Genomic DNA, 25,331 nt, shown 5'->3' on the forward strand with positions numbered 1-25,331 from the left:
ATTTAGTTATGTCATCTTGGATTTAATGACTGTGTTGTAATAGGGGAAGAGAAGGGGAGGGGTGGAAAGGCGAGGGGACGGTAGAAGTTTATTAATTTCCCATTAACACATCTGGGTTAATTCAGACATTGTTCATTTTTTGACTGGCTATTTCGTTTTTATTAACATATTGAGATTGATTGACAATAAGAGGACGAGGAGTGGAGAGGAGGATGAAGTTGAGGGAAAACGAAGGGGCTGGAGAGGCGAATGGAGAGGGAAGCGGCTTGTCACTCATAAGGATGATGACATAACAGGTAAGGGTGATGATGTTATGAGTTCAAGGTTATTGACCACTTTATGTCTAAACGTCATGGCCATGTGACAATCATGTGATCACTTTGAATCTCATTTTAAGGCAATTTGGAATGGAAAGTCTAAGACTATACTATTATTGAGGCACTGCATAGTATCATTCCCAGTCACCCCTTTGTATACGTGGCAGTGTCATGCCGTACAAGATCATCTTCATTTTAACCCTTCCGTCATTTCCATTTGCAGTTAATGCTCGTGGTATTTTCTGTGACATTCGTTTCTGATCTTATTTTACACATCAACATGTGCTGCTCGTAAGCAAGTGTCGTGTATGTTCCATACGGAAAAGTACATTTACACCTATGTTCTCTCAATCAGTCCTGTTTTCACGTTTAATTTCTTTACCACGCCACAATGTCATTTGTCATTCATCCCTTCCTGATAATAGGTCGTGTTGCGATTTATGTCTAGAATAGTTGGTAGGTGTACCATTTGAGACCCATTCTGCCTTAGAAGTGCAAAGCTCGTGGTCAAGTGTCGGCACCTGTCGCACCACACCAGTTGTGAATAACTTCCACCAAGTGCCCCAATGCTCCAGCAGGATGCCACATGCGCCATGGTGGGAAACTGAATAGCTGAAAAGTATCAATAAATGACTCGAACTTCCCTAAACATAGGTTTTGTTGTGACTTGTGTCTAGAATAGTTGGCAGATGACTCATTTGAGACCCATTGTGTCTTAGAAGTGTAAAGCTCTAGGTCATGTGGCAGCACCTGTGACACCACACCAATTGTGAATAACTGAGACCAAGTGCCACAATTCCCCAGCAAAATGCATATACGCCACAGTGGGAAACTGAATAGCATAAATGTATCCATGTATCTTCCACCTTCCCTGAAAATAGGTTTTGTGTGTCATATGTCTAGAATAGTTGGTAGGTGTATCATATTTGAATCTTTCTGCCAGAAGTGCAAAGCTGTAGCTCTAGTGGCGCCACCTGTCGCAACTCACCAATTGTGAATAACTTTCACCTAGTGTCACAATGCTCCAGAGTGGTGCCATATACGCCACAGGGGGAAACTGAATAGCTTAAACGTATCAACATATCATGCGACCTTTCCTGAAAATTGGTTTTGTTGTGACTTATGTCTAGAATAGTTTGTATCATTTGAGACCCATTCTGCATTAGAAGTGCAAAGCACTAAGCCTAGTGGTGGCACCTGTCGCACCACATGAATTGTGAATAACTTTCACCATGCGACACAATGCTTCAGCATGGTGCCTAATAGGCAGCAGTGGGAAACTGTATAGCTTAAACGTATCCATATATCTTCGACCTTTCCTGAAAATAGGTTTTGTTGTGACTTATGTCTCGAATAGTTGGTAGGTGTATCATATGCGACCCTTAATGGCAGATGTGCAAAGCTCTAGGTCTAGTAACGGCACCTGTCACATCTATCAAATTGTGAATAACTTTCACCAAGTGCCACAATGCTCTAGCGTGGTGCCAAATACGCCACTGCGGGAAACTGAATAGCTTAAACGTATCAATATATCATTCGACCTTTACTGAAAATAGGTTTTGTTGCGACTTATGTCTAGATTAGTTTGGATCATTTGAGACAAATTCTGCCATTGATGCGCAAAGCACAAAGTCTAGTGGCAGTATCTGTCGCACGACATCAATTGTGAATAACTTTCGCCATGTGCCACAACGCCCGAGCATGGTGCCTTAAATGCCACAGTGGGAATCTGAATAGCTTAACCGTATCAAAATTTCTTCCACCTTTCCTGAAAATGGGTTTTGTTGTGACTTATGTCTAGAATAGTTGGTGGATGTATCATTTGAGACCCAATCTGCCTTAGAAGTGCAAAGCCCTAGGTCTAGTGTCGGCACATGTCGCATCACACTAGTTGTGAATAACTTTCACCAAGTGCCACAATGCTCCAACATGGTGCCATATACGCCACAGTTGGGAACTGAATTGCTTAAACATATCCATATATTATTCGACCTTTCCTGAAAATAGGTTTTGTTGTGACTTGTGTCTAGAATTGTTGGTAGATCAATCATTTGAGACCCACTGTGTCTTAAAAGTGCAAAGCTCTATGTCTTGTTTCGGCACCTGTGACACCACACCAATTGTGATTAACTTTCACGAAGTGCTAGAATTCTCCAGCATGGTGCCATATCCGCCACAGTGGGAAGCTGAATAGCTTAAAATTATCCATATATCTTCCACCCTTCCTGAAAATAGGTTTTGTTGTGACTTATGTCTCGAATTGTTGGTAGGTCTATCATATGCGACTCTTTCTGCCAGAAGTGCAAAGCTCTAGGTCTAGTGCCGGCACCTGTCGCATCATACTAATTGTGAATAACTATCACCAGGTGCCAGAATGCTCCAGCATGGTGCCATATACGCCACAGTGGGAAACGGAGGAGCTTAAAGGTATCAATATATCATACGACCTTCCCTGAATATCGGTTTTGTTGTGACTTGTGTCTAGAATAGTTGGAAGATGAATCTTTTGAGACCCATTGTGTGCTAGAAGTGCAAAGCTCAAGGTCTTGTGGTGGGACCTCTGACACCACACCAATTGTGAATAACTTTCACCAAGTGCCACAATTCACCAGCATGGTGGCGTATATGCCACAATGGGAAACTGAATATCTTAAACGTATTCATATATCTTCGACCTTTCCGGAAAATAGGTTTTGTTGTGACTTATGTGGAGAAATGGTAGATGCATAATTTGAGATCCAATCTGCGTTAGAACTGTAAGTCTTGTGGCGGGACCTGTGCCACCACACCAACTGTGAATAACTTTCTCCAAGTTCCACATTTTCCCAGCATGGTGCCATATACCCCACAGTGGGAAACTGAATAGCTTAAAAGAATCCATTTACCTTCCACCTTCATTCAAAATAGGTTTCTTGTGACTTATGTCTCGAATAGTTGGTAGGTGTATCATATGCGACTCTTTCTGCCAGAAGTGCAAAGCTCTAGGTCTAGTGGCGGCACCTGTCACACCTCACCAATTGTGAACAACTTTCACCAAGTGCCACAATTCTCCAGTGTGGTGCAATATACGCCACAGTGGGAAACAGAATAGCTTAAACGTATAAATATGTGATACGACCTTCCCTGAAGATAGATTTTGTTGTGACTTATGTCTACAGTAGTTTGTAACATTTGAGACCCGTTCTGCATTAGAAGTTCAAAGCACTAAGTCTAGTGGTGGCACCTTTTGCACCACACCAATTGTGAATAACTTTCACCATGTGCCACAATGCTCCAGCATGGTGCCATATACGCTACATTGGGAAACTGAATAGCTGAAATGTATCAAGATATCTTCGACCTTAACTGAAAATAGGTTTTGTTTTGACTTATGTCTAGGATAGTTGGTAGGTGTATCATTTGCGACCCTTTCTGCCAGGAGTGCAAAGCTCTAGGTATAGTGGCTGCAACTGTTGCACCTCACCAATTGTGAATAACTTTCACCAAGTGCAGCAAAGCTCCAGCATGATGCAATATACACCACAGTTGCAAACTGAATAGCTTAAACGGTTCAATATATCATTCGACCTATCCTGAAAATAGGTTCTGTTGTGACTTATGTCTAGATTAGTTTGTAACATTTGAGACCCATTCTGCCCTAGACATTCAAAGCACTAAGTCTAGTGGCGGCACCTGTCGCACAACACCAATTGTGAATAACTTTCACCAAGTGCCACAATGCTCCAGCATGGTGCCATATACGCCACAGTGGGATACTGAATAGCTTAATCGTATCCAAATATCTTCCAACTTTCCTGAAAATGGGTTTTCTTGTGACTTATGTTTAGAATAGTTGGTAGATGTATCACTTGAGACCCATTCTGCCTTAAAAGTGCAAAGGTCTACGTCTAGTGGCGGCATCTGTCGTACCTCACCAATTGTGAATAACTTTCACCAAGTGCCACAATGCTCCAGCGTGGTGCCATATACGCCACAGTGGGAAACTGAATTGCTTGAACGTATAAATATATTATTCTACCTTTCCTGAAAATGGGTTTTGTTGTGACTTATGTCTAGAATAGTTTGTATCATTTGAGACCCATTCTGCCTTAGAAGTGCAAAGCTCTAGGTCTAGTGGCGGCCACCTGTCGCACACCAGTTGTGAATAACTTTGACCATGTGCCTCAATGCTCCAGCACGGTGCCATATACCCCACAGTGGGAAACTGAATAGCTTAAACGTATCCATATATCTTTGACCTTTCCTGAAAATATTTTTTGTTGTAACTTATGTCTAGAATAGTTGGTAGATGTATCATTTGAGACCCATTCTGCCTTAGAAGTGAAATGCTGGTGGTGTAGTGGCGGCACTTGTCACACCACACCATTAGCGAATAACTTTCACCAAGTGCCAGAATGCTCGAGCATGATGCCATATACACAACAGTGGGAAACTGAATAGCTTAAACGTATCCATATATTTTCGACCTTTCCTGGAAATAGGTTTTGTGGCGACTTATGTTTAGAATAGTTGGTAGATTTGAGACCCATTCAGCCTTGGATGTGAGAAGCTCGTGGTCTAGTCGCCTCACCTGTCGCATACACCAATTGTGAATAATTTTCTCCAAGTGCCACATCGCTCCAGCATGGTGCCATATACGTCAGTATGTCGTTGTGTAGTGATTAGCGCCGTTGCCTGTAAATGATGGGGTCCGAAGTTCGACACCTAGATGAATTTGTAATGTTGTGTTGTTTGGGGAAGGAGTCCTGACAGCGAAGTGATCGGTCTCATCGGATTAAGGAAGGACGCAGAAGGACGAAGGCCGTGTCATTTCAAAGTAACCAATCTGGCATTTTCCTTGAGCGATTTAGGGAAATCCATGAAAACCTTAATCAGGATGGCCGGACGCAGGATTGAATTGGAGGTTTCCTTCACTCAGGGACAGGGTATTTTGTTGATACTGTAGCTAAGCGTGTTTAGTCAACGGCTTACCACCCTCTGTAATAATAATAATAATAATAATAATAATAATAATAGTTATAATAGCAATCTGAAGTTGTCATCGACGGCGTTTGAGAGATTCCATACGACACCCGCACAGAAAAACGTGCTTTAAGATTCACAAACAATTTTTACTTCATGAATGGCTGCCAGATTTATCATTTATGGTTGTTATAATAACGCATGATTTAACTTTAAAACTGTTAAGATAGATGAGATCGTAACGAACGGGTGTGATCAAGTCAGACTTACTAATGGAAACAAGTTTTTCTTTTGAAAAGCATGCGAAGAGCGAATATTTCGACTACGTTGTGGCATGTAATGAAAACAAATTCAGTGCAAGGAAACTTTATCGTACTAAAAACACGTGTAAATACGAATAACTGTCATGTTGACAACTGAATTCGGAACAAGGAAATTCACAAATTTTCGAATATTTATTGCTTTGTAGCTATCTCAGTTTCTTCACTATCTATTGAGTCATTTCCTCAGGTAATGTTTTCGACATTGTTCTGGTTACACGCTTTTTCTGGTGAGTATAGGCTCGACAAAAGTTTGGAACATAGAGTTATCTCATAGAAATCCATAACGATTTTCACAGGTAATTCTCGCGTTATGTCTAGAAACCTCTTGTATCTTCGGATCTTAATGAGGGATTTGCGCCGTCCTTTGTGACCGAGTGGTCCGAGGCGCTTCAGTCCAGAACCTCGCAGCTGCTACGGTCGCAGGTTCGAATCCTGCCTCGGGCATGGATGTTGTGATGTCCTTAGGTTAGTTTGGTTCAAGTAGTTCTAAGTCTAGGGTATTGCTGACCTCAGATGTTATGTCCCATAGTGCACAGAGCCATTTGAACCATTTTGAGGGAAATGCATTACTTGGATCGAAATAGATACTAACATTAAAAAATATCAACAAGGCTAAATGAATCTGGGATGTTTAATGTTAAGGTTAACACAAACTGTGAATGTTGTTCTCGAGTACGGGATGAGTTGATTGTTTTTAGTATGGACTGAAAATCCCTCTGACTGCTCTCATGCGACTGGAATCTGCTTCGAAGGGATGTATTGGGAGAAATTGTCAAAGTCATGTACCACAGATACCAATGGAGACTACAGTACTACCCTCTTCAACGGATATTGTGTCATCCGCTGGAAACAGAGGCTTATTTACCGCTTGTCCTGCAGAGCCAGTTGCCAAGGAAAAGTCAGCGACATTATTTGACTCAATGACCAAGGCACTGCTTATTGTCGTGTTTCCAAGATGGGACACTGTTGGGAGACAATCGTGATATTATGTTCTATTGTAACTTAGTTGAGCACACTGTACGAATTCTTAAAGCAATAGCCTTGTTTGATGTCGACATTACCACAGTGCAGTATATTATGTGCTGTCTTGGATCGTTCTGACTGGATTTTTGGTCATTATTTCGATTTTGTACTGTCGTATGTATCATATTACGTTCAAAATGTTCATATGTATTTTGTAAAACTGACGATTCTTTTGTGCTCATTGTTCTCTTCAATCATTCATGAATTATTTGTTACACGATTTTGGCGCTTACAGGGTTGTGAACTGAGGGTAACAGACAAATATGGCTGACTGGAAACAGAAAATACTACTTAAATGTCGTCATAAAAACAGCACAGATGTCGTATCAGATTGCAATACTGCACCATCGGTACTGACAACGGCAATTAATTAGAATAACTTGGAGTGATGGACGCTGTTAGAATTAATAAAGCAGTCGACACGATCGAAATCAGGAATGCAATTAAATAATTGCGATGGATCAGTAAGGTAAAGTTAGTTACGAGCAGTTAATGATAGTGGCCTCAAACTCAGTTCCACAGAAAAGTAAACGGGATGCCATGTAGTCCTTACTTCGCCCGCAGTGCTGACAAAAGTAGCTTACTGTACACGAAATTTCCGTCAGTCTGTGTTAACGTCAGATATGTGCAACATATATGATCAATATGGTGTGTGATTAGGTGTAGAGCATATGTTTCAAATTTTTCTCACTACCTAACTGAGGTAACTATTCATGTTGCATCCCAAGTGTTCGTACTTTGTAATGAAAACATACAGTTTCAAAAATGCTTTCACACCACTGTACTTAGTGATTCAGATCTGCGGTCTCAGTGGCGACAGAAACGTGCTATGTAGCGGTCGGCTCGGACGAATTCTAGGTGCGACTATAACTGTGTTGTGGTTAATTGTCATGACGGGTGTCAGCTCGTACTGGAGCTACTACCACCTGCACGTATATTCAGTCCCAAATGAGGTGCAAGCAACACAGTTTCCCTTAACGGTCATGTCTGTGTTGATGTGGCTGGAAACCACATCACTGTTAATCACGTGTCTTGTTACCAAGAAGCGGTTTATACGTGAACTTACAGATCTGTTAGAAACTGTGGACATTTTACTTGCACATCAGGATGTCAGTATTAGTAAGCAAACTTTCAAAAAAACGAGAATGATGTCTCTTCTTTTGGTTGCTAGCGTTACGATAGGCTTGGTATCTGTGCTAGCATCCAGTATCTTTGACTTAACTGGCGGATGGGGAGTAAATATTACCCACTTCGTCGTACCGTAATCTCACCTGTGGCGAATGCAGTTATTCAGTATAGTGCTGACAGTGCGCGACCGGATGGGCGTCGTCTGTACATTGCTGGTGGGGAGTGTGCGACCGCCGCTGGATGGGGAGGCCCAGCTGGAGGAGGCGGCGGCCTCCGAAGGGCAGCGGTGGGTGGCGGAGGGTGACCAGCGGCGCCTGCAGAACGCCACGCTGGCGCTGCACAGCGTCGCCCGCCTCTGCGGACGACACTTCGGGATCGCGCTGGTGCTGTCCGTGGTCAACAGCTCGATCCGCATGGTCCTGCTCACGTACGGCGTCGTGCTGATGGTGACGCGGGTGCAGTTCCTCGAGAGCGTGCTTATCGTCGCCGGGTGTGTGGCCTGCACGAAGATGGTGGTCGCGGCGGGTAACCCTCTGGCCCTCTGCTGGGCCTGTTCCTCCGCAGCGGACCGTGCCGCCACGGTGGGCAGGCTGGTAGCCCGGATCCTGGCTCTCCCGCTGCCTTCTCCGGCGTCACGTGTCCTGCACCTGTCAGTGGAGAGGCTCACGTTCTCTGCTGCCAACTTCTTCGATGTACATCTGCACTTGTTTGTTGCTGTTGTTGGCACCGTCGAAACTTACATTGTCATACTTGCACAGTATTTTGTTTAATACTTTGATTCAGATGATCACCGTAAAAATTTAAAAGAAAAATTCTCACTGTGTAGCACATTTCAGAAGCTGTTCAATTCCTTAATCCGTCCGAACAGGAACATTACACCCGAACGTTGACAGTGAGCATGTCTAACTCAGCATGACGCAAAAAAAAGCGTCTTGTGCATACATTACGCATGTCTGAACGTGCTATACGCGATCGCAGCGCTTCCCTGCAGCAGTTGTCGGCTGCATACGGCTCGCGAGTCACACACTTTGTTTACGAAGTAGACGGGCGTGAAAAGCCAACGACAGACCTGTTAAAACGTAAATGTCCTCCCTTGTCCACATGCTGAAGCTGTTGTTGTGTCTGTTGTAATACACTCCTGGAAATTGAAATAAGAACACCGTGAATTCATTGTCCCAGGAAGGGGAAACTTTATTGACACATTCCTGGGGTCAGATACATTACATGATCACACTGACAGAACCACAGGCACATACACACAGGCAACAGAGCATGCACAATGTCGGCACTAGTACAGTGTATATCCACCTTTCGCAGCAATGCAGGCTGCTATTCTCCCATGGAGACGATCGTAGAGATGCTGGATGTAGTCCTGTGGAACGGCTTGCCATGCCATTTCCACCTGGCGCCTCAGTTGGACCAGCGTTCGTGCTGGACGTGCAGACCGCGTGAGACGACGCTTCATCCAGTCCCAAACATGCTCAATGGGGGACAGATCCGGAGATCTTGCTGGTCAGGGTAGTTGACTTACACCTTCTAGAGCATGTTGGGTGGCACGGGATACATGCGGACGTGCATTGTCCTGTTGGAACAGCAAGTTCCCTGGCCGGTCTAGGGATGGTAGAACGATGGGTTCGATGACGGTTTGGATGTACCGTGCTATATTCAGTGTCCCCTCGACGATCACCAGTGGTGTACGGCCAGTGTAGGAGATCGCTCCCCACACCATGATGCCGGGTGTTGGCCCTGTGTGCCTCGGTCGAATGCAGTCCTGATTGTGGCGCTCACCTGCACGGCGCCAAACACGCATACGACCATCATTGGCACTAAGGCAGAAGCGACTCTCATCGCTGAAGACGACACGTCTCCATTCGTCCCTCCATTCACACCTGTCGCGACACCACTGGAGGCGGGCTGCACGATGTTGGGGCGTGAGCGGAAGACGGCCTAACGGTGTGCGGGACCGTAGCCCAGCCTCATGGAGACGGTTGCGAATGGTCCTCGCCGATACCCCAGGAGTAACAGTGTCCCTAATTTGATGGGAAGTGGCGGTGCGGTCCCCTACGGCACTGCGTAGGATCCTACGGTCTTGGCGTGCATCCGTGCGTCACTGCGGTCCGGTCCCAGGTCGACGGGCACGTGCACCTTCCGCCGACCACTGGCGACAACATCGATGTGCTGTGGAGACCTCACGCCCCACGTGTTGAGCAATTCGGCGGTACGTCCACCCGGCCTCCCGCATGCCCACTACACGCCCTCGCTCAAAGTCCGTCAACTGCACATACGGTTCACGTCCACGCTGTCGCGGCATGCTACCAGTGTTAAAGACTGCGATTGAGCTCCGTATGCCACGGCAAACTGGCTGACACTGACGGCGGCGGTGCACAAATGCTGCGCAGCTAGCGCCATTCGACGGCCAACACCGCGGTTCCTGGTGTGTCCGCTGTGCCGTGCGTGTGATCATTGCTTGTACATCCCTCTCGCAGTGTCCGGAGCAAGTATGGTGGGTCTGACACTCCGGAGTCAATGTGTTCTTTTTTCCATTTCCAGGAGTGTACATTAATAGAAGCTTCAGTATCTACGAACAAGTTATAAGGCACAAAATGTCCTCTCGATCAGGCGATGAAGGGCCAGCGGTACCGACCGGCAGCAGTGTCATCCGCCGCCGACAGGCGTCACTGGATGCGAATATAGAGGGTCACGCTGTCAGCACACAGCTTTCACGGCCGTATATCAGTTTACGAGACCGGAGCCACTACTTTTCAATCAAGTAGCTCCTCAGTTTGCCTCACAAGGGCTGAGTGCACCCCGCTTGCCAACAGCGCACGGCAGACCTGCTGGTCACCATTCCAAGGGTTAGCCAGCCCGACAGCGCTCAACTTCGGTATTGTTACGGGAACCGGTGTTACCACTGCGACAAGGCCGTTGGCTCGTAACACAAAAGGGATAGGTCCATATACAGTCAGTAATGACATCAGCTCACGAAAATTCCGTTACAAACAGCGCGATACAAATTTACAACGTTATTCCAGATAAGACAAAAATTCTTTCATCATTCTCACTTTTTAGTAAAACCTTATAACAGTTTCATAATAGAATCTTTACCCATGTGAAATACAAGAGCAAACAATAATCTGCAAAATATGTTGCTGCAAGTGCGGTACTGCAAGTTCACATGCCTATAATGCCAGTCGAAACGACACCCCGGAGAGAGACCACTTACGTTTGCATAAAATAGAATATTATAGAATATACTAGTACTAATTAATGAGAAAGTCCTAGAAAATCTTAGAAGATGAGGAAAAGCCATTGGGGAGTAGTGATCCGTGAGTCTGCAGCACATGACGCATCACTTAGTGATACGAAATTTCTGTTTACTATGCTACACATCGCTTCCATAACATGCGACGTGGTCTTCCTACGTTACTGTCTGCTGAAGGCTTCAGTGGCATTTGTGTTATTAAATGACATATAGTTATTGGTAGATTTTCAGTGTTTCTTTGCCTCGTAACTGCACCCTAATTACAAGTCGAAAATTATTTAACGAAGAATATGATGTTGCCCATTCTACCAAAATACATTGCACCCATAAACGACTAGTTTTAGGGAGATATGGTGTTTTCATACATTCAAACGCGCGTTCAGAATATCTGTCGTACTTGAAATTCCTCTTCACGTTCGCAACGATTCCCCATACTATGGCGTCAGAAACTCGGCACGCTCAACGCAGACGTTGGAATGCACGTGCCGTGTGCCGAGGACTTTAGACTCCTGTCTCTCCTTTCATTACTTTTTGAGAAGTGTTACAGACACCTGATGTAAAGAGAACTGAAATATTATTTTGAAGAATAAATTGGAGCTGTGATGTTTCGGCACTAATTTTCGAAGCCCCCAGTTTCCTCAATTTTGTGCAAAAAGTCGTTGTACGAAGAGAACAAGGAAATACGTAGTTACTAAAGAATCGGCATCGATTGACAGTAATTTTATTGGTATCCCATTGTGTGAACTGCTCTTAGCAAAGGTTTTGGGTTATGAATGGAGAGCTCTCACCTTTCTCTCTTTTCAGAAGTCCGTTATGGAAGATTCATTATACCTGGCACAAGTGGTGTTACAAGATACCGAGTCTGTTCTAAGATTGTCTTTAAGGTCGCGGAGAATATCGTACACATTCCCATCCTCGCCGGGCTTTGTCAATGAGTCACCATCCCTCACAATCCGAAATGTCAAAGGTTCATGATGAAAATCATAACCGTTTCAGTATACGAAAACACTTTGATACATCGTCTAAGATTATATAAAATTCTGTATGGTCAGAACGAATATAACTCTTTTTTTTATGGAAGGTTGAAGAGCATACTTGTTGATTCATCTCTTGGAAAACATTGTAACTTCAGGTCTTTTAATGCGATTAGCACATTTAATCCGTAGGCTCTGGTCCGATTCATCTCTGTACTTTAATCTGTTTCATAGTTTGTTGTGAGGTATTTAAAACTTTAATTTACTCTGTATCGACTCATATAGTCATCAATAAAATAAAAACGCAGCTGCAGTCCAAAGCAAATTATTTTCTCTAATAATAACGAAATCAGTTAAAACGTATCAAATCACTCACACTTGCCACTTTCCTAGTTATTTGTAATACTGAATATTAGTATAATGTTTTAATAATAGCAGGAATAGTTAGACATAATTAGTAGGTAATCCACTGTGCCAATCACGATTGTGCAACGTTTCTTGGACCACTTACGTCTTAAGGTATTATTTCATATTGTTGTTGTTTACATTCCGTCACCAATCCGAGCTTTAAATGAAGTAACCTTGCATATGAAAGAGGTGGGACTTCCGTAGACAAGCCACCGAAATAAGAACACGTAAAGAGAATAAGTACTGGCTTTGCATTTACGTTTTGTTGATAGGTCACATTTATAGTAAGAGTCGCCTAATCAATTTATGTATTTTAACATTGTCTCATTCGTAATCAAGGACGAAGCTGCTGTATCTAACTATGATCTAAAATATTGTAACTTCTGTCTCTGTAGTGAAATAAACTCTTTGCCATGAAAGCTATTACTAAACGAAATGCTTTAAACTGCTATGTGGCTGCTGCTGTGGAAAGTGATATGAAATATTTTGTAGTATTTGAATTTGCTGCGTAATGGTGGCTAACTGTTGCACACCAGCAGCGTCCTGAATCCTGTGTGGGGGAGGGGGGTGCAGCTATAAATTGCTAGAAACTGTTTGAATGTTCAAAACATTGACATGAGGTATCGGAAGCTTACTTTAATTATTAATATGGCTAACGTTCCATACATATATTAACAATTACAACATACTCACCTCCTCAAGGAGAATAACTCTTTCTCCAAGAACAGTGAGAACAAAAGTAAGACAGACAGAAGATGAGGCGGCTATTACGACCGCTTCTTTTATAGAACAAGAAATTTACTATTATTTGTAACTGAAGTTGCAGTGATGGTAGCTATATTGTTCGGACTATGTCTCTCATGAAAAATAATTACTGTACACTTCAGACATTTTAGTAACAAGTTACAAGAATCGCCCAGTCTTTAATGTAGTAATTTCCAGTTTTACATTTCGATTACTTACATTCCACTTGCTTGATCTGAACTCTTAGAAATGCAAACTTTTATGTGAAGCTTTAGTTGCAGCTTTTTCGTGAGCAATGTAGCCATATTTAAGTCTAACAACCGTAAAAAAAAAGACTTTGTTATAACAGCAATGAAATATACCATAGACAAATGGGACTATTAGCATTTCGTAATACTAGGATAATTGTGAGACATATTCTAGCAATTATGTGTCGCAAGTGGTGACCGCGAATCGTGAAAACACATCCGCAGCATTAGCTAACAAGGAAAATGGTAGCCCTTTGCGACAGCTACTGACAATATGCGCTTACACAAGACTATTTTAAATTCCATGTGGACTCATTAAAACACTACAGTTTCAACAGCTTGCAGAATAGTAAAGTAATAAATCCCGAAAAGTCGCATATGAAACTGTATACGATAAATTTTCTAAGCTCCATAATCGAAAACAAAAAAAACTATTACATGTAACCGATTTCCTCTCCCGAAAAATACACTCTGATCGACTAACAACTACGTGAATTTATCCGTGACGTCGGTTCGTTGATTGATTCGGGTGTGTGGACCAAACAGCGAGGTAATCGGTCCCATCGGATGAAGGTAGGATGGGGAAGGAAGTCGGCTGTGCCCCATCAGAGGAACCATCCCGTAGATTGCTTGAAGCGATTTAAAGAAATAACGGAAAAACTAAATCTAGGTGGCCGGCCGCGGGTTTGAACCTTCCTCCTCCCGAATTCGAGTCCGGTGTGTTAACCACTGTCCCACCTCTCTATGTCGTCCTTGACGTGTACATTTTCTTATTGGGAGATAAGAATAGTTTTCTCAGTTTTATAGTTCCTTCTCGTTATTGTGCGAGGGCTCTATGCTCTGTATCGCTCGACATCAGAACGGAAGTGTTGCCATAAGACAAAATTACCACCTGTGTTTGCAAATAAGTATTAATAGTGTAAAATAAGAGTGTATGCTGAAACTTCCTGGCAGATTAAAACTGTGTGCTCGACCGAGACTCGAACTCGGGACCTTTGCCTTTCGCGGGCAAGTGCTCTACCAAAGCACGACTCACGCCCGGTACTCACAGCTTTACTTCTGCCAGTACCTCGTCTCCTACCTTCCAAACTTTACAGAAGCTCTCCTGCGAGAGCACTTGCCCGCGAAAGGCAAAGGTCCCGAGTTCGAGTCTCGGTCGGGCACACAGTTTTAATCTGCCAGGAAGTTTCATATCAGCGCACACTCCGCTGCAGAGTGAAAATCTCATTCAAGAGTGTATGCTGTTTCCGTCAGTGTGATATTAATAGTGTATACTACCATTAACTTGTTAGTACTGGCATCAAAACTACCAATGAGGTTTACTCCAATAGTGGATACGTTTTGCGACGGAGCGGTACGTTGCAAAGTTCCGCTCACCTTGCGTGAGTCTCCTCTCATACGTAAACCTCCTTGAAGTTACTGAAATGCAGTTCTCAGCCGGTAGAAGCCACAGAAGAAACAGCTTTACGCCTCGTGACCATAAGTAGTGCTAAAATTTGTTTTATCGATCGAAGAAATAGTTAAATGAAAGTATTTATTTATTTCACCCAGTTACAGTAAGTTTGCCTACACCAGTCACTACCAAACACTACTCTAAGCTACAAAGCCAGAAAAGACCACAAACTCAAATCATTCATAGCCGTAACCAGTTCATGGTAATTGTTAGTAATACTTCTCTGGAGGTTTACAAACGAATTGTTTCTTTGAGAATAGCTCGCTAAAATTTTGCTATTAATCAGTCTCATGTAACAAAATGTTCACGTTCGCGAGTAAGCAAATCGCCACGCGGAATTTAGTTATTTATAATGATACCAAAAGTTCTGAATTCCACACTATGGTGTAAATCGAACTCCTTCCACACTTTATGGGACTTCTCAAATATTTTGGTACCGAATATTAATAATATCCAACGGAGCACGTTTCAATACGTCTGATGTTTACGAAATACAAGCCTCGACTCTACTGTCTCTACACAAAAGAAGTTTCTAGTTCCCAAAATACTTATGAATATACTAATTTCTGAAAGGCAGAGAAACATCACAGACAATCGTAAAGCAGCACCAGTCCCACGCATATACACAGAAACAATCAAAATTTTACACGGTATCAGGACAGAAAGTTAACATAAATAAATTTTGAGACCTCACAAATATAAAATCAACTCCCTCTTCACGAAACTACTTTACCGAAATCATAGTGTCATTTCCCCACTACCATAAACTCCCGAAATGATTTACGACGCATTACCCGGTACGAATGAGGACACACACATAATTCTCGAGCATTCCCCAAGAAGCTACATATTTCAGTGTATAGTGTAAAAACATTACATGAAACATTATTTGACATTCATACCAGCATTCACTGTTTTAACTAAGGACTATTATAGTAGTATTTAATCAACAATTAGAAAATTAAACAAACAGAACTGCAAATATAAATGACAGTATATATTGACTGGTACTCAAGCTGTGTGCATCAGCCAGTGACCTCTACCATATCGCAAAGAAACTACATACACACGGGCATCTGACGCCGCCTGTCCTGCTTGTGGTTCATACATCACGTGTGTTCACTTCCGGTGCTATCTTATGCACAAAGTAAGGCGCTACGCCACGCTTTGAACGCAAACTATCCCCAGAAGGGAAAAAGAAGCTTTTATATCAAATGCGACCTATCAGTCTGTACTTTTATTAGGTGACACATCGTTGATGACTATATCAGTGCACATGAGAGACAAACGAAGTAATATAAGGACCTATCAAAAAGTTTCCGTTCGAAGGCTGTACACTCACGGATCAGTATGCCAATCAGGCAAAATCACTGTGAAAATTGAGACTGTTATCCCACCGATTCATCATGTTGAAGATAAACGTTCTATAAAACATAGTGTCCGGCTTCGTGAAAACGTCTGTAGCTGCCTGCTGCAAGTCCTAGTTCGTCAGGAATCATCGATCCTTCCAGGTATTTGTTGAGGAAGAGAAGTCTTTCTAATCACACGCGGAGAGATCAGGACTATTGGGCTGGTGTTCGATTGTCTCCCATTTGAGTTGGCATGACCTGTGCGTTACGACATTCCTGAGATGTGGACGACCGTTCTCATGAAGCAGTACAAGGCCTGGCACACCATTCCACAGCGGTGGATTTCGGAAGACGTACCACACCACACATATTGTTCACTCTCCAATGGACATCAACCGGCTTCTGTCCAGAGGCAACAAAGAACGGAGTAACAGCACGTTGATCCTGTTTTGGACGCATTTGGTAATTATGCTGGCCTACACCTTCGCCAACACACCGGTCGGCACTAGAAAACGTTTTACAGCAGGTGCTGAACTAGCCGCGCCTATGACAAGAGAACAACTAGACACACCCCCAGGCTACGTGATGATAACGACCTCTGGGCAGCGTGCATATAGGCCGCTGCAGCCGACCAATCTCTCTCAATCTCTCGATCTCTGTCCCTCAGTATGTCGCATCGGGACTCAGTTCGTATTTCATCTCAATACGTAACACTCTGCTCTGGTCTCATGCAGTGACAGTCGTCGCCTCACACCTTAGCTAGCTGTGAGGAAACGCTAGTCATCGTATATGATTGTGATATGGACAAGGACACGATTCAAGAATTAGTACATGTTATTTGATTGCTGTTAACCACAGAACTTCAGAGTGGACATCACTGACGTTACGTAATTAATTGGTTCCTGTAATAAAGTATATTTTAACCAAGTGTGCATATTGCGTTGTAGTGAGTGGAAACTGGCCACTCACCTGTCATACAACCCTCTCTTCGTCCAGCCAGGAATCACAGAACATAACAAGAGGGCACAGCCACAATAGTAATAACGTCGCCACAGTTTACGCTTCCATATTTCCCTCACGCACGTCGGATAGACACGAATGCCACTCTATCCCCTTGCCCACATCTCGGTGCTTACATATCCACATCGGAGTCGCGAGACTTTGCATATACCCAGCAGCAACATCGTCAAACAGAAAGGTTTTGCTCGCCACTAATATATAGCAAATTTACAAAGATCTAACTTAAACGTTCAGCACTGTGTGAATGGTATCACATTGTACTGTTTTGTTCCGTATTTGTCTCAATCTTAACTCATGATGATGAGGTTACGGTTAATTATGCACATAAAAATTAGTGAGCATTTATTTGCATTTTAAAGTACTATGATGAGAATATTCAAACGTTATGGCAAAGGAAACTGGAATGGAATGATCGTGTAGCATGCTTCGCCAGAATACCACGTGTATGGTGGCTCCACCGCCTGGTTCAGTTCTACATCTACATCTACATCTACATCTACATCTATACTCCGCAAGCCACCCAACGGTGTGTGGCGGAGGTCACTTTACGTGCCACTGTCATTACCCCCCTTTCCCGTTCCAGTCGCGTATGGTTCGCGGGAAGAACGACTGTCTGAAAGCCTCTGTGCGCGCTCTAATCTCTCTAATTTTACATTCGCGATCTCCTCAGGAGGTATAAGTAGGGGGAAGCAATATATTCGATACCTCATCCAGAAACGCACCCTCTCGAAACCTGGCGAGCAAGCTACACCGCGATGCAGAGCGCCTCTCTTGCAGAGTCTGCCACTTGAGTTTGTTAAACATCTCCGTAACGCTATCCCGGTTACCAAATAACCCTGTGACGAAACGCGCCGCTCTTCTTTGGATCTTCTCCATCTCCTCCGTTAACCCGATCTGGTGCGGACGTCACTTTGGCGACGTGCGCGTTGATGATGGTGAAACGAAATGGATTAGGAAAACACGCACACAACTAGTCCCAGAGCGAAAAAAATCCCGCCCCCCCCTCCAAAAAAATCGAATCCGGGTACCGGCAGTCTAAAGGTAACGGCGCTAGCCACTAGATCACTTGCTGCACTACAAATGTAAAGTTCAGAAGCGACAATGTGAGGTCGCGTTGTGAATCGTGCGTGGAAAGCAAACACTGTAAGAGCATTGCCCGTGAAAGGGCAGGTTGCGTGCTCGATTCCCGGTTTGGCGCACAGTTTTAATCTACCCAGAAGTTTCAGAAGAGTACACATTCTGCTGCTGTGTTTTGGTGGGTATACAGTCAATTACGCGCAGAGTAATTGGGAAAAATTTACACCCGCCCAGATATAATCATTATCGTAAATGTAAAGTGCATAATTGATGTTGTAGAATTGAGTGGTGCGTCGTGACCAGACAGCTCATTCAGGAAGACCACTGAACGCATATGTCAAGGTACGAGGTTGGAGTCACGGTGTGGCACACAATTTTAATTTGCCAAAGAGTTTCAGAAAAATTCAACAACCACTACAGTGTGAAATATTCATTCTGCAATTTAAATATCTTCTCAAGTGCATCCATATGGCAGCGTACTTAAGGTGCTCAGATCCTGTTTTCTTGAGAAATCTTGAAATTGTATTTTGTATAAACAGAACAGTTTAGCCACCTGTAACACCTCGGTTCGTCGGCTGCCGCGTTCACTTTTTGTGCCGACAGAATCGACCTTATGTTAACTCTAAAATGCTAATCTTCTGTAGTGGCTGCTAATAGGGAATATCCCCATCGCAGCCCAATCAGATTTAGTAGTAAGAAGGCCCTGTGGATATCACGACAAAAACTGAACATAGTTCAACATTGAAAACAGGAAGAAATTGTACCGAACTGTGAAAAAAAGAAAAGCAAAACCGAAGTCCACGCTGATGTACAATGTCGAGCGAATTTGAACCGCCACAGCGTCGTCGTTACGTGGTCACAGTGTTAGACTGCGCAAGGGGAGATCCGTTCAAATTGTTCAAATGGCTCTGAGCACTATGGGACTTAACACCTGAGGTCATCAGTCACCTAGAACTTAGAGCTACTTAAACCGAACTAGCCTAGGGACATCACACACCTCCACGCCCAAGGCAGGATTCGAACCTGCGACCGTAGCGGTCGCGCGGTTCCAGATTGAAGCTCCTGGAAACGCTCGGCCACAACGACCGGTGGGGGAGACCCGTCTTCAAATCTTTCTAATGAACTGTAATTTTTTTCCTTCAAAATTAAGACCTGTCCGGCTGACCATTGATGTGTCTTTTTAGTTGCATTCAAATTTTTGCCGGTGTCGTGGTGTAATGTCCGTTTCGCCATAGTGAAACCTAAGGAAAGGACCTCCACACGTACGTATATCCTACTTTTTCTATGCATTTACCACATGTTAATGACCCCTGCATTTCGTTTTGCAAGTCATCACTCTTGAATTGCGTTGTTGTAACATAGTTCACACCGGTTGTTGTTTTTATTTCTGTGAGGCGTCTATAAGGCATCTCGCATGTTCTCGCTATTCATGACATTTAATTATCATTTGACTTATATTCTATGAACAATGTATAGAATGACAATGGCCAAGACTACAGAAAGAGAAGAGACACGTCAATGACATTTCGGAACTTTTGTGAAAAACATATACATACACTCCTGGAAATTGAAATAAGAAAACCGTGAATTCATTGTCCCAGGAAGGGGAAACTTTATTGACACATTCCTGGGGTCAGATACAGCACATGATCACACTGACAGAACCACAGGCACATAGACACAGGCAACAGAGCTTGCACAATATCGGCACTAGTACAGTGTATATCCACCTTCCGCAGCAATGCAGGCTGCTATTCTTCCACGGAGACGATCGTAGAGATGCTGGATGTAGTCCTGTGGAACGGCTTGACATGCCATTTCCACCTGGCGCCACTGTTGGACCAGCGTTCGTGCTGGACGTGCAGACCGCGTGAGACGACGCTTCATCCAGTCCCAAACATGCTCAATGGGGGACAGATCCGGAGATCTTGCTGGCCAGGGTAGTTGACTTACACCTTCTAGAGCACGTTGGGTGGCACGGGATACATGCGGACGTGCATTGTCCTGTTGGAACAGCAAGTTCCCTGGCCGGTCTAGGAATGGTAGAACGATGGGTTCGATGACGGTTTGGATGTACCGTGCACTATTCAGTGTCCCCTCGACGATCACCAGTGGTGTACGGCCAGTGTAGGAGATCGCTCCCCACACCATGATGCCGGGTGTTGGCCCTGTGTGCCTCGGTCGTATGCAGTCCTGATTGTGGCGCTCACCTGCACAGCGCCAAACACGCATACGACCATCATTGGCACCAAGGCAGAAGCGACTCTCATCGCTGAAGACGACACGTCTCCATTCGTCCCTCCATTCACTCCTGTCGCGACACCACTGGAGGCGGGCTGCACGATGTTGGGGCGTGAGCGGAAGACGGCCTAACGGTGTGCGGGACCGTAGCGCAGCTTCATGGAGACGGTTGCGAACGGTCCTCGCCGATACCCCAGGAGCAACAGTGTCCCTAATTTGCTGGGAAGTGGCGGTGCGGTCCCCTACGGCACTGCGCAGGATCCTACGGTCTTGGCGTGCATCCGTGCGTCGCTGCGGTCCGGTCCCAGGTCGACGGGCACGTGCACCTTCCGCCGACCACTGGCGACAACATCGATGTACTGTGGAGACCTCACGCCCCACGTGTTGAGCAATTCGGCGGTACGTCCACCCGGCCTCCCGCATGCCCACTATACGCCCTCGCTCAAAGTCCGTCAACTGCACATACGGTTCACGTCCACGCTGTCGCGGCATGCTACCAGTGTTAAAGACTGCGATGGAGCTCTGTATGCCACGGCAAACTAGCTGACACTGACGGCGGTGGTGCACAAATGCTGCGCAGCTAGCGCCATTCGACGGCCAACACCGCGGTTCCTGGTGTGTCCGCTTTGCCGTGCGTGTGATCATTGCTTGTACAGCCCTCTCGCAGTGTCCGGAGCAAGTATGATGGGTCTGACACACCGGTGTCAATGTGTTCTTTTTTCCATTTCCAGGAGTGTATATATGGCACGAAAGAGATTTGAACGATAATTTTCTGCGTTGCAGTGTAACACCGTGACCATACAACCTCAAAATTGTGCTTCTACCAAGTCGCTGGCCGATGCGGCCGAACGGTTCGAGGCGTTTCAGTCTGCAACCGCGCGACCGCTACGGTCGCAGGTTCGAATCCTGCCTCGGGTATGGATTTGTGTAATGTCCTTAGGTTAGTTAGGTTTAAGTAGTTCTATGTTCTAGTGGGCTGATGACCTCAGCAATTAGTCCCATAGTGCTCAGAGCCATTTGAACCATTTTTTTTTCCTACCAAGTCGCTCAATGTTACATATCTTTTGTTTAGCTTCGACCGTTCATTGTTTCTATTTTGATTCATTTTTCACACAGTACACGTTATTTTTTTTTCACGCTTGATCTGTTATCTGTGTTCAGTTCTGTCTGGACGGGTTATCCAGTGGTCCATTTTACCACTAAATCCGGTGGGGAGGGGGGGAGGTTGCGATGCGGAGTTTCTATTGTAAGTGTGGATCTTGCGCTTCTTGGTTTCATATAGTCACTCATGCAGCTACTGTGCAGGTTTCCCGCTTGCTAGCCTGGCTTGTAACCAATCACCCTAAGATATTAGGTCACCTGAAACACAGAGACCCATGAGAAACACAGGCGGTGGCGCGTACGTCGCAGCACGTCATACTACAAGTCTTATGAAATCCAGCAGTTGTCTCTCGCGGGGAGCGAGTAGCTATTTCAGATGAGTTTAATAAGTCTTGACTGCGTTTCACAAGCTGCGACATCGTCACGAAAATACACAGTAACCCGTATATGTAATAAGTTTCCTTTAAATTACGTCTATGGTCACAATCTTTTTAACAGATTACCGGTTTCGGTCTTTAATGACCATCATCAGATCTGTTTCATATGACTTTGATTTTATGAAACAGATCTGATGATGGTCATTAAAGACCGAAATCGGTAATCTGTTAAACAAAAAGATTGTGACCATAGACGTAAATTAAAGGAAACTTAATCTTGACTGCGTATTTAAACGAATGCAAGAAGTCGAAAGCACACGGTGAAAATAAGGCTATTAGTGGGTACCTATCCAATTAAATACAGAATTTCCGTAGGCTCTGCCCAGACACATTCATTCACAAAGTGTGGCGGAAAAACCAACTAGTGCGACTTTTCAAGTTCGATGCAGAGCCTGTTTCTCACGTTGCACCCCACGAAGCACCGCATGACGCCGCACTGCTGAAACGTCCCCTTAGAAAAATTATTGAATTACTGTGCTGATAAATCTCTTACATTATTTGATTTTCAAATAGCTGAGCAAAACTGAACGTTCCCAGTCATTTCGCTCATTACCTATTCTGATCAACACTAAACTGGCACACAATATTTTCTAGCGCAACGCCATCTGACTTTAAAGAATCCCTACAAAAGAATGGCCCTGACTAACAATAACCTATACTTTTCATAAATCACTTACCTCACAAAAATCTTCGTTACTCGAACTACTGCAATACAGCGAGCGCCACTACTACCAGCTAAATAAAAGATTCAAACTACTGAAGGCACTATCTACTGATAGGCATAGTTAGCAAATGAAACATTTTGATAGAGAACAAACAATGTATTTACCTTAATAGTGTTCAAAAGTCATAATACACTCCTGGAAATGGAAAAAAGAACACATTGACACCGGTGTGTCAGACCCACCATACTTGCTCCGGACACTGCGAGAGGGCTGTACAAGCAATGATCACACGCACGGCACAGCGGACACACCAGGAACCGCGGTGTTGGCCGTCGAATGGCGCTAGCTGCGCAGCATTTGTGCACCACCGCCGTCAGTGTCAGCCAGTTTGCCGTGGCATACGGAGCTCCATCGCAGTCTTTAACACTGGTAGCATGCCGCGACAGCGTGGACAGGAACCGTATGTGCAGTTGACGGACTTTGAGCGAGGGCGTATAGTGGGCATGCGGGAGGCCGGGTGGACGTACCGCCGAATTGCTCAACACGTGGGGCGTGAGGTCTCCACAGTACATCGATGTTGTCGCCAGTGGTCGGCGGAAGGTGCACGTGCCCGTCGACCTGGGACCGGACCACAGCGACGCACGGATGCTCGCCAAGACCGTAGGATCCTACGCAGTGCCGTAGGGGACCGCACCGCCACTTCCCAGCAAATTAGGGATACTGTTGCTCCTGGGGTATCGGCGAGGACCATTCGCAACCGTCTCCATGAAGCTGGGCTACGGTCCCGCACACCGTTAGGCCGTCTTCCGCTCACGCTATGTGCCTGTGGTTCTGTCAGTGTGATCATGTGATGTATCTGACCCCAGGAATGTGTCAATAAAGTTTCCCCTTCCTGGGACAATGAATTCACGGTGTTCTTATTTCAATTTCCAGGAGTGTATATATAGCAGGTCATGACATCCAGTCTTACAAATGTACTGTCTCTGATGGGCACACGTCCAGATCATCCGCTCTCAAAATTTCGCCATCTCTCTCCCCACATCCACCGCTGCTGGCGGCTCACCTCCAACTGCGCAACGCTACGCGCTGTTAACAGCCAACTGCCCAACACTACAATAGCAAACAACAATGCAAACCAGCCGCAGACTGCACACAGCACAGCCAGTGATTTTCATACAGAGCGCTACGTGGCGTTACCAATATAAAAACCTAAACACCTTACTTACACTGCTTTAACAGGGGCCGACGAGATATACGAGCTTCGCAACGTACTTACAACGTCCCACTAGTCGGCTTGCCCGCCACACTTCGCGAAATCTCGGCCCCGTGCACTGCCAACGGTTAATCAGTACTTAATTAGAAAGATGTCCTCTGAAGTTCTCAATTTTGCTGTGCGCTATCGAGAGCTTCTATGCGTTTAAACACGCAGTTAAGAATTATTAAACTCGTCTGAAACAGTACTCGCTCCGCGCCGGAGACGGCTGCTGGCACCCCTTAAGATCTGCAGTGTGACGTACTGTGACGTACGAGCAACAGCCTCACTTTCTCGTGGCTGTCCCTGAGGCGTCTGGTCGCCTCTACTGCGGTCATGAGATTATCGCTGACTGAGATGTCCCACATGCCCACGCGAAACACACCCACTACAATGATCTGACGTTTAATGATGTCACAAACTATGCTGGTATTCGTAAGGTGGTTCACATCATACGTTGTACTACGTGATTATTAGCGTCAATAGCAAATAATGCCTGGGATTTAAACACCCTTTGGATAAATTCGGAGAATATATCGTATATTATAACTCATTATATCCGGAAAAACTGAAGTATGGAATATCTAAGTAAATACCAGAGATTTTTCTTTCATTAATTGGCCACGTGCGAGTAGGACTTCTGCTCTGGGTAATCCTTACAAACTTTGTTCACACTTCCTTCGAATCAAGTAACTCAACGATTTTTGTTTGTTATCGATATCGATATCGGAAAGATGTAGGTCTCAGGAATTCCAAGACCATATAAAAATCTCTACTTTAGTTCCTCAGACAAGCCAGGACCTACAAACAAAAACGAGCAGGAAAATTCGCATTTCTATATTTAGAACATGTAGTTAAAGATTTTTTATTTAGTTACTACAACATGGTTACTACTTAACATTTTACGATTGAATACAGTTTTGTTCGTCAGTTACGCTTTTAACGGATTGTGAATGCAATATATGTTTGGCAAAAGATATTTTCTTAGGTGAAATAATCACGCTTTACAAAGTTTCACATTTTTAGGCTTCTGTGCATCTATCTGTAAAACCGGAACGCCTTAGGATCGGTTTGTTGTCCGTCTGTCTGTCGGTCTCTCTGTCCGACGGTTAAGGAGCTTTTTTCTCAGGAACAGGTACACGTATTGATATTATTGATATCAGGTTTATACCAGATAATGAGTCATATGATCTCTTGCCGGAGTAAAACTTTTAGGCCTCTAAGTCGATGCGATGAAAGCATACCGCCATTCTTGTCATATATTTTAATACTCGAAAAGTCGCTCATCAAAACCTATAGGCTACTTCCTCTTGGCCGCGGATCTTGACATTTGGCAAGGAGAAAGGT

This window comes from Schistocerca cancellata, chromosome 1 (genome assembly GCF_023864275.1).
Source record: "Schistocerca cancellata isolate TAMUIC-IGC-003103 chromosome 1, iqSchCanc2.1, whole genome shotgun sequence".
Classification (NCBI taxonomy): Eukaryota; Metazoa; Arthropoda; class Insecta; order Orthoptera; family Acrididae; genus Schistocerca; species Schistocerca cancellata.